Consider the following 11,055-nt stretch of genomic DNA (forward strand, 5'->3'; position numbering starts at 1 on the left):
CAAAATGCAAAGTAAAGCAGTGTATACATAATTGTATACTTGATAAAGAAGGAAAATAAAAGAGATATATTTTGATTTTAATTCTAATTTTGATTCTACTTACGCGAGTTGATGGGTTTGACTTCTTTTACGTATGCAGTAGGTTATAACTGCTTCAACATTTCCATATTAGATAAAAAGGTATTCAGCACTTAAAAAAGGACTACAGCATTTCCAGAACGCGAAATATCAAAAGTCGCCCAGTACCATGAAAGACAGATAGAGGTCCTCGTTTTCCTAAACCGTCCCCACCCACCGAATATCACGTCAGAAGCGGTCGAACAACCAAGAGCCGTTCCTAGCCACTGGCAATTTGTAATTACTGCACGTCATAGGTCACACAGAATGACTGTTCACAACAGGGACTGATTTCACTCCGGGTGGCTAAAATGAACAAGATTCATGAACATAGGCGTTGTGGGCTGAGAGCTAAAGGAACAAACAACTGCAAGACGATGGATTTTCAACGAAGCACAGTTCGATTTTACTTTATCAGTCAGATAAAGGGCACGGGGCTGATAAGTGGGTGGAGTGGATCTTCGCTTGGTGAAACATGAGAGGTGATTATTCGTAGCTGATTTTTCATTTTATTTAACCAAGTAAGGCCATAGCATCTATGACCATGTATATGTTATGTGTAATCTCCAAGCAGATCCTATGGTGCCACAAGATAGTATCAAAGCTGGGGTATAGCAGACAAAAGGGAGTCAAGCTGGCACCGGTCAAAGGGGGTCAAATGGGCACCAGTCGCATACACAGGCCGGCTTCATTCCTCTAGAAGCTTTTTATACTATCTTAAGCTACCGTAGGATCTGCTTGGAGATTATGTTATGTGTTTTTTTTATTTATGAGAATGCTACTCATAAGTCTTCCGACAGGATTGAATTTACGATCCGTGGTGGCAACTTTGTATGTTTGAAAGTGACCTTTGAATGTTCGGCTGAGTGAGCACGAAAACAAGCCAAGCCTGTATGTGGACAATGTAACATAAGATATATCTTCATGTATCCTGAAGTTGTGCACAACCATTTGCCATTGTCATTTGTGTTTTCCCCAGTTTAAAAAAAACTTGTGACTTATGGAAGGACAAGCTCTCCCTACGAGTACGGGGGGGAGGGGGGTGTCTTAACAATTGAGTGTGAACGCAAGAACAGAGGTTTAATGCTAGCCTTGAACAAAACTGGTTGTATGGCCGGGAGCTTTTACTCCCCGCTAATAAAGGCCGTCAGACAGTATATTCGGGTGTGCGACCACAAAGACTGTCACATACAAAGGAATGTGGAAAATATCATTGACTGAATTCTAGTATATTCCTAACAGCACTATCTAGAATACAAATATACATGCAAGTATCCTTGACACACTGGAAGTGTAAAAGCTTGAGTTATTTTCTAATCAACTTGGACTGTCTACGTCCAGTGCAGCACAAAGTGGCGAGAACTGCTTGAACTGTTTGTAGCCGCCACGCATCAACTCATGATGTAAGCGATTGATTAATTGTACAGCAAAAGCAGGAATTTTAGTGCTGGGTGTTAACTCCAAGAATTGATTCGATCATAAAGCCAAATCTAATAGGCATCACAAAATAAACGTAACTAAATAATACGACAAAATTGGATACAAAGCTATAGCTAGCTGTGAGCAAAACCGGTCGGACAACCGGGCCTAGGAGCCGTTTCTAGCCGCTGGCCTTTGATTTGGGGTCATAAGGTCATACATTCTTGACTATTGACAGAAGAGACTGGATTTTAGTCTATTTTGCGCAGTAAGTCTTCGTCTAAGGTCTTCAAACAAGCACCTAATACCACCTCAGCAAAGTGGAATTTTACGATGCAATTTTCTATTGTACATCATCTTCAGAATGGAGCTAACGATCTGTAGATAAATGGGATCTGAGTGATATACGATGCACTCTCACTAGACGTGGGGCACGCTTGCGGCATTGCTGTGTTCGTTCACTGCGTCACTGTTTTGTTTTTTTCTCCGATCTTTTATCATTCATATATTGCGCAATACGTAAAAGTATGGCATAAAAGATGACAAATACACAACAAATAAGAACATTCGTTCTTTATCTCTGTAATTCGTTGACTATCTTCCGAACCCAGCAAAGCCGCAAGCGTGCCCTGCGTCTAGTGAGAGTGCACATTTAGTTTTAAAATAGAAGTGACTATAAGTCAGTGACTTCCAACAATTGTTTACTGACGAGGTTTTCTTGATCACTCGGTGATTTCAAGGACTCGATCTGTAATCCTAGGTCACCGAGTGTTTCACGTAACATGCATTTTAGGCAAAATATATTCAACTTTGGCTATTTTGGAAGTTTGCGACCTTGAGGCAAACAACACTTTTTGATGAAGATGGCTGACATTTTGACATCGGCTTTGCCATGTCTGACAGTCGGCATAACATCGTCAGACCAACGAATACCAATAATCATCGGAGAAGGAACGCCTCATTCACACAAACGAAGTAACACCGGTACTTTATTTTTCTAAAGACAATGGTGAAAGATGCTAGTGTCTTCGTTGGAATGTCTGAGGGTATCAATAGATCAATACTGTACAATGTTGAGCAAACTATTCCATTGTAAACATTCTGTGAAAATAATTGAAAAATCTCTCATAGTTGATTCTACTGCGCAACCTTTATTGCTACCTTTAACCCCCCCTTAGCAAACAAATGCAGGACTGACCATGGAACAACATGGCAGGATGGCAAATTAGCTCCAAACTCATACTAATGGTGGGCGGGGAGTAGCACCTCCCCCCTAGCACACCTTCACACATTTTCGCCAGCATCTTGGTCATTTAATGAGGGAATCATAGGGGTCGGCTTGGACATACCTTAAAGTACCAGAGAGCTAGATTTGTATAATTTCTGATTGATTATTTATCAACGCAAAAATTCTTAAACAGTTACGACTAATTCCAGTCCTAATGTGAAGATTTGTATAGTAATATCCATAGTCAAGATGTTAAGTAAAAAGTCGAAACCGGGCGTATTCTATTCTGTAATTCAAGTTTTTATATGAATATGCGCGATCTTTGGTATTCTGAATTGCCCCCTTTCTAAACCGTTAAAACAGAAGTGTGTGAAATAAAAGTAGAAAGATCACTCTTACATACGTGCTGTTTTTTCTACGTGCTTCGAAGTTTTGAGATCCGGACATAAGTAAAGGCGGTCTGACCGATGGTTAGGCTAGTGTCTTGATGAAGCTTCCGTTACAAATAAAGAACTGAGCTCAGCCGATGTGTCGGCGAGCTGCAAAATGACTTTCACGGACAAAGACGTCTTGGCGATTACTAGTGCCTTTGGCGACTTCTAGCTCGCAATGTCAGCTGCGCAACAAAACGGCACAAATGACGACAACTAAAATTTTCCGGAATGACACATTTACATCGAGCACGGACGGCAAGATTTTAGGGAAAAATACGATCGACGCTCGGACGCAAATTCTCCTGGCGTTCGCTTGGATTGTAACGCGGGCTTTCAGACAGAATGTGTTAATGTCATACGCCAGATCAAACACAAGATCCTTTAAACTTTGTCAGGCACTAACATGTGAATTCATCCGAGTGCTATAAGATAGTACGCGTTGGATCCCGCATAGCTCTCGGATTCTAACCGTGGCCGTAATACCCCTGTCACATTTGGCAAAAATCGATCGGACGACGATTCTGCGGCAATCGCCCGAGCCTCGCTTATAAAAAAATATTGCACAACAATTGTACAAGGTATAAAGTATGGCTTGTATGTGACAGGGACGGTTTTCAGGTAAAAAATACGCGCAACCCTCTGTCTTCCATCGATACGCCCGAAGATCGTGGATAATGTGACAGGGGTATAATGGAACCTCGGGGTCTGCGTGATCCACCGAAGGGTATCCCCTACTTGATTAGCGGTAGAATGTAGGACAAGATTTAAATATAAAGAATGGAAAAAGTGTATAGATTTTTGTTCTTTCACATCTACTTATTTGACTTTTAAATTCACGTTTTCTGATTATTTTCAAGAGACGGCATATACGTGCTTATTTAATAGCTGCTTTGTACGATGTACAACATGGTGAAAAACATTTTGGATGAAAATTAGTGCGTGCGGATGTCATCCATTTAATTGAATAAACATGGCGTAAGACGTCGCCCATACGATGCTCTTACAAACGTCTGTATATTCGTAAACATTGAATCATTCTGTACCTGGCCTAGTTGGACATTAGAATCAAAGGTATTCTATGATGTTTCGAATACCCTGACGGCTATGATCAAAAGAAAAAAGGTGTTTTTTTTTAATTAAGTACAGCAAGCAAGGGTATATAACTAGACAACCAAGCAACATGGGGACACAATTTCCTGTATTAAAAAAAATTCTTTCATTCTCTTGGCCAAGCCTCGTTCTACCAACAACTTGGCACACACAAAATATCATAATATCTTAAAAACTATATGTGGTAAGCTAGCTCGTATAAAATTAAAAGGTACACAGAATACAAAGCCTCTCGAAGGGTAGGGCCACGTGTGCATAATAATGCGCATGGGAATAAAAGTAACAAAGAAAAAAAGAGTTAAGGAGATTTGAGTACGTAGAAGTAACACCGCAAAAAGGTAAAATAAAACTAGAAAGTAGAAAGATTAAATTTTTCTCCAACATTTGGAGCTCACCTGTTGTTTCCAACTTGTCTTCCAGCACGACGCCTGTCACAGCAGTAAACAGCGCAGCTACAGCGAAACGTTTGACGTGTGTGCGGCAAAGACATGATCATGAGGAGGGCGGAGTGGAAAGGAGGCGTACTTCAAAAGGGTCTGACCAATACGTACATCTGTTACAAAGGTAAATATGACATCACCAATGTCATACCCATGTAGGCTTACATAGCTTTGAATGTGATTGGTCAATGTTAAATAAGGCTTTTGTGTTTGTTAATGAGATGCGGCTAGTCACAGACCTGCATTGTATATCAACGAGTATGATGTAGGACTAAAAACTACCACCTAAAAGAACAATCAGATTAGGTTTATTAACCCTCAAGCACCCGACCTTTTTTTGCGACTAAAATGACCGAGTGGGGTCCAAACGGACCCCAAAATGTTTTGTTCATAAAATCTCAGTTCCAATTCTTATCGGTGATCATTGTACATACTTTGCTTCGTCAATGTAAGAGGAATATTTTGAGATGTTAAAGCGTCGCTAATTCCAGCTCATTATCATAATTTATGCAAAAGATCAGAAGGACCACGTTTTGTACTAAACCTATTCTTACCAGAGAGGGGAATTTGGAGGCCCTCAGCAACTTTTTTGCCGCATAACTCATGAACGGCTAATGCTCAAGCTACGAAACTTCGTAATATATCACAAAATATAGTTAGCAAACATTTTTGGTCAATAAATTAAGTTTATCAGTTTTTGGGTTGCCATGGCAACGGAATTCGAAAAAGCATATTTTTGCCAAAAAATGTCAATTTCGATTTAAACAATGTTTTCTTGGTAAACTACACTTGTTTTCCAACAACAAAGAAATTCTAGGAAATTCAATGTTATTTTCATGATTCAAAATTTATAATTTATGCTAATTTCATGACGTCATTAGTGAAAATCCAAAATGGCCGCCCTTATTATCTAATTGACGTGATAATGTCGTCATATTTCATGGTAATGACACAGAAATATCTATGAGGATTTAGCTATACATGTTTAGTATCCTCTAAAAGTTTGGTGGTCATACGAAAATTAGTTAAGGAGTTAGTCTCAAAAGTTTGCTTTAAAAACTGCTGGGGTCCATTTGGACCCCAGACGGACTGAACACGGACTTTCTTAATAATTTCCACAGTATTGGACCAATCTTCGTAAAAACTTCAGAGAAGGTGTAGAAGATATTGTTCAACAAAGTCACGGAAGGATTTTTTCTTCAGATCAAAAATGTTCAAATGATACATCAAAATTTACGCCTGGGGTCCAAATGGACCCCACTCGGGTGTTTGAGGGTTAATTGCTTTTCTCCTACAAATCTAATTTCAAAATGATCAATGGATTTTATATTTTCAAGCTATTCGAAATAAGATACATTTTTCTCATACGCCACTTTCAATGTTCTCTATTTTAATTTGTAGATGGGGAGATGAAATTACTTCATAACTTTTGGGGACCAAGTAGGTCGTGTTTGTCTTAAGAATTATTCTACCCGTATCTAAGCTCATCAAAAAACTAAAACTCTCTGGTACATACTAAACATCCATGTGAGTTCTTTTTCATGAGTGCAGTCTGCCTTGCGACTCTTGGAGGAGTTTGTTGACATTTCCATCGTCCGTCCTTTTACACCTCATTTACCAACTTGTTAAGGATAATTACCGGAGGCTTCTACAAGTCTATAATTGAGCTGCACTTAAGTGAAAAAGTACCGTGGGAACCATTTGGTGGTTGTTACGTAAAAACTTTACCATACTAGTTATATAACACTTATTTATAGTAAATATGCGTTTTTCATTTGTCAAAACTGGTTAAAATGAAATCATAACAATGTAAATGACCCGTTCTTGACTTTTAAAGGAACATAGATAAAATAGAAATTATTAGCATGTTTTTTTTTTTATTAATTGAGCTGCAACAGCAACACAGCTCTTGACATCTGATGCAAAATGAGTGTTGTTGTTCTAAATGACCTTTGCTAACTTCGTGTGACTCAATTTAAGATTTTTCAGTTGACAAATCATGAAGAAGATCTGGGTGTCACCAAAATCTTCCAGTCCATTAAGAATTTGATACGGTTTTAAATGGCAACACTTACAAAGACAACATATACTGGTGTTGAGGGGGAGGGGGGACGTGGACACTTAAAAGAATAGAGCGGGTACTGTATTTTCATAAGATGAAACCCGTTTAAGGATACGCGAGATGTTGGCTTATTTAGATCCAAATTTGTGAAAAAGATCACTTTTGTTTACCCCGAAATGTTAGTTTGGCAAACCTGAGTTGTGAGTTGTGACCTCGCTGTAGGGTTTAGTTATGGCGTGTGTTTAGTGTTGATATTGTTTCCCAACATTTTAATGAGCCCCCAGAAGTATGTTAGATCAGATTGGAGAATAGTGTCTACTTTAACAACACCTGGTGACAAAGCAAAATGCTTTTTGCCGTCAGCAGACATGGATAGAGTAGTTTTATTCTGTTATTTTTGACAAGGTTGTTTGTGTAACGGCAAAACAAAAACAAAAAAAAATGACAATCAATCGCTCTATGTTGTCCTTGCAAATATTGCCTCATAATTTTAATCGTGCGGTGTGAGGGTCTTGCGTAAGCAGGGTTCTCCCCAGAATTTTTAGTATAGTGGAGGGGCTGGCAAAAATAACCCGCACCAACGCGCTGCACTTTCATGAAAATGGGTTCATTTTGCAATGACAGAGGATGTCAAATACTACAAGTATAATATACTGTTGTTATTCCTTTGTTGTGAAGTGGCAAAACTACTATTGTTTTGATCATTGCTCATTCACAAGTTTTTGCAGACAATGCTGACTGGAAAAGTGATGCCACTTGGTACAAAAATCTGTGAATTGTCATTAATCTTAGCAAAACTAACAAAGAAAATAGGGAAGAAACACACTAAATTTGAAAAAAATAGTATAGTGGAGGGCCTCCCTTATTTCACTCTCTGGGGAGAACCCTGGTAAGGGTTTCTTTGATCTGTCAACTACAAAATCGTTAATTGGAAGGACAAATGTCAATTGTTAACCGTGGGAAAAAGACAACCTTATGTAAGACCGTGCTTGATAACCTTTGAACCCACGAAGTCGTTAATAATTAATTGAATGGAAAAAGGGTTGTCAGCTGAGCATTTGGCTTTACTTCAAAAGAACAGCCATTTTCCGATTTGTCCTTGTAACAAACGCCCTTGGTTTACTCATTATTTCAAACTTAGAGTTCAAATTTTACTCAAATAATTAGTTGGTTGGAAACAAAATCCGAAGATCTAAATTTAGAACGAGAATATATTAAATAAAGCACCCCCCCTTCAATTAGCTTATAATAAAAGAAATGTAAATTTTTTTTTTTCTATTTGCTTTTAGATTGACACATAGTTATGATTTGTCCGTTATGTAGTTAGGTGTATATTTTCCTTAGTACGTTTTAATTGCGCGAATAAGTATGTACTTTAAATACAAGAATAATCTTTTTATGAATTGTTTTTGTGCTATTTTGTGCATATTTGTAACGTGTAAAATGACTCAACGGATGCCAATAATGCATATAAATAACCTCAATTTTAGGGTATTGTAAAAAATATCAATTTCAAATGTAATGCTGGTAAATGGAGGAAATGTCTTTGTTCCAAAAATACTGTGTGTCCTATCCAGGACCACTTTCTCTTGAGGATCTGACTGACCACGGTTCTGTCCTGCTCTGTCCCACAGCTCTAGGTTGCTGACTTTGTCTGACCACTTGATCTTAAAGATCCACCTCAGACAGATGTTAATGAAGGTTTGTAGCCTGTGCTGTGTTGTCTTTGTTGTTCTCCAAGTCTCAGATCCATAGAGCAGTACCGACTTGAATTCATGGATAACTTTGTTTACCTTCTGTGTGTTTCGTTGCCTTTTATTTTGTATTTTTTAGATTCCGAAAGCTATCCGGCTTGGGGTTGGGAAGTCCCTTCACATAATACAGCTGTACCGTTACTGATAGTGACAAGAAGGCAGTACTAGTATATCACAAGCGAGCATACTTAGTTGAAACTTCCTCTCTCTTAGCCAGCAACCCACCTATTATTTGCACCCCACAGAGTAGCGAACGTTTTGACATGTTTTGCGAACTAAAGAATCAGTCCATGATATGTATTGCACTCGTCAATATTTTCCGTATCCTACTTGTAAGTGAACATGGTGGTTTTCCTATTGGATATGCGATCATCCGTGTCGTAATTGTGATAGGATGATCGGACGCCCTGTGTAATTGTAATTGTACCCCCGTACTGGGAATGGTTTGGTCTGTATGACATCACGTGATTGATCATTCTGTGACCGTATTATTTGAAGTGCAACTTTACATTTTGGGTTTCTTTGTTACTCTCCAAGCAGAGGTTGAGTCGAGGAGATATAGTAGTAGTCAGAAATATTACAATGGCGCTCTTCTAAGAGGAGCACCCGTGTAACTTTTCTGACTGCCACTATATCTGCGCGATTCAAGGGCTGACGTCAGAGTTGCGTTGCGCGGTAGAGGGCAAAAAATGGGAAGAGGATTTTGCCATTTTCATTGAAACAGCATTGTAGAGTCCATTCCAAGTCACCATGAGGGGTTTTAGGTGATATTTGCAATTAGTCTGAATTATTTTGAATAAAAGAATATCTGAGCCACAATAATTAAATTCTTTTCAAAAAATTGACTAAGGAAATACTCATCTATTTGAATTCTTTTGAATATTTTAGAAACATTATGAAAGTAACTGTACAAAAATATCTTTATTTAGAATAATTGTGAAACCTCTGTGTGATTATTTCACATTTACAAATATTTACAAATATTTGTAAACTTTGCCAAATTGTAAAATTAGTTTATTGCCCCCATAAAAGTAAGCCCTATTGCTGCCTCTGTATATTTTTAGATTTTGCTACTGGGAACTGGTGGATCCTTTGTGGTGGGCCATTGTTACATGGCACCCAACCATACTTTGCCAGGATGTGTGAATAGCTTTCTTCCCAGCCCACTGAACCATTTACAAAAAATGGTAGAAAATGGTAAATAATAGTGGAATGCTATTATCATTATTTAGAAACCATTAGAAGTATCCAATTCCACACCATGAATATTTCCAAAGTTTTACAGGACCAGGGAAATATTTATAAAGTTGAAACAGTGTTAAAGATATTTCTGAAGTAACAAATGTCCTAGACATTTAATTACAAAACTTTAAAATCAATTCTAAACAATGGCAACAAACATCCTCACGGTGTCTTGGAATTGACTCTATGAAAACTAGTAAAAAAAGGTATAAAAAAAGAAAACCCTCTATTGAAAAGTTGCAATTTTACATCAGAGATGTAGAACTGACTATGGTTAGTAGTTAAGAGATACACACTTACACACAGACACACAGACTAGCTAAGAGATACACACCTATGGATTTTGGAAAAGTCACATGACCTTTGGTACACTACCCCACTGCTTTACATGCCTTATTGCATGGGGTAAGCTGTGGTGCACTGGGTATAGATTTGGCTCTGAATTCCCAAGGCAAGGGAGCAATCAATACAGTTCATCTTTGGGAAACGCTATCGCATCCCCTCCCTGTATCAGCTGGGATATTTAATTTTTCATCAACTCCCTTATTCGGGTACCCAGTAATGCCACCCACCCCCATTTTGCATTTGAGGCCTTTTGAACCATATAGCTGTCTCAGATTTGCTGAAACCATGTTGCAATATCATATACAAGAGGTTTTCTTCAAGTGTGGACTCAATTTTGTGCATGAATTTCCCAAAAATGTAGCAAAAATGTGATATTTTGTGATTTTTTGCAGCATTAAGTATGTGCATGCATGTATTGGAAGCTGTCAGGAATAACTCAGATAGCATAGATTACTACAAAAGTGGTATGAATTCAATGAAAATGATGGACTTAATGATGATTTAGTCCCATGTAATTGTATGCCTTACCAATTAGGACCTGTCAATCAAAATGTGCCTACTGGTGTTCACCCCCCAACCCCCAGCAGCACTGAATTGGATACTTTTTGATCCTATGAGACCCTAAAAAGAGGAGCTATTGCAAATAATACTCCTGAATGTAGTACAGGGCAATACTCGCTGTCCATTCGACAGGATTTTGCTGTCTGTAGGGACATTTCAGCTGTGTAATGTTGTGTTTTGTGTGTACTGTTTGCCATTTTCATTGAAACAGCATTGTATGAAAACTAGTAAAGAAAGTAGTACAAAAAGAGAACCCTCTATTGAAAAGTTGCAATTTTACATCAGAGATGTAGAACTGTGGTTAGTAGTTATTAAGACTTGCTAAGAGATACACACGTATGGA

General features: G+C 38.3%; 1 protein-coding gene and 1 long non-coding RNA gene across 2 annotated transcripts in view; one reads left to right on the forward strand and one right to left on the reverse strand.

Annotated features, from left to right (window-relative positions):
- Window positions 1–11,055, reverse strand: part of LOC118404941 — a gene marked incomplete in the record, with an annotated part of 125,594 nt that overhangs the window by 23,930 nt on the left and 90,609 nt on the right.
- The window catches only part of LOC118404964, a 22,623-nt gene continuing 11,862 nt past the window's right edge, over window positions 295–11,055 (forward strand). Inside the window, exons 1-2 of the long non-coding RNA XR_004829830.1 lie at window positions 295–599; window positions 4,729–4,872. This is a non-coding gene — a long non-coding RNA (uncharacterized LOC118404964). The remainder of the gene's footprint in view (window positions 600–4,728; window positions 4,873–11,055) is intronic.

This window comes from Branchiostoma floridae, chromosome 17 (assembly GCF_000003815.2).
Source record: "Branchiostoma floridae strain S238N-H82 chromosome 17, Bfl_VNyyK, whole genome shotgun sequence".
Classification (NCBI taxonomy): Eukaryota; Metazoa; Chordata; class Leptocardii; order Amphioxiformes; family Branchiostomatidae; genus Branchiostoma; species Branchiostoma floridae.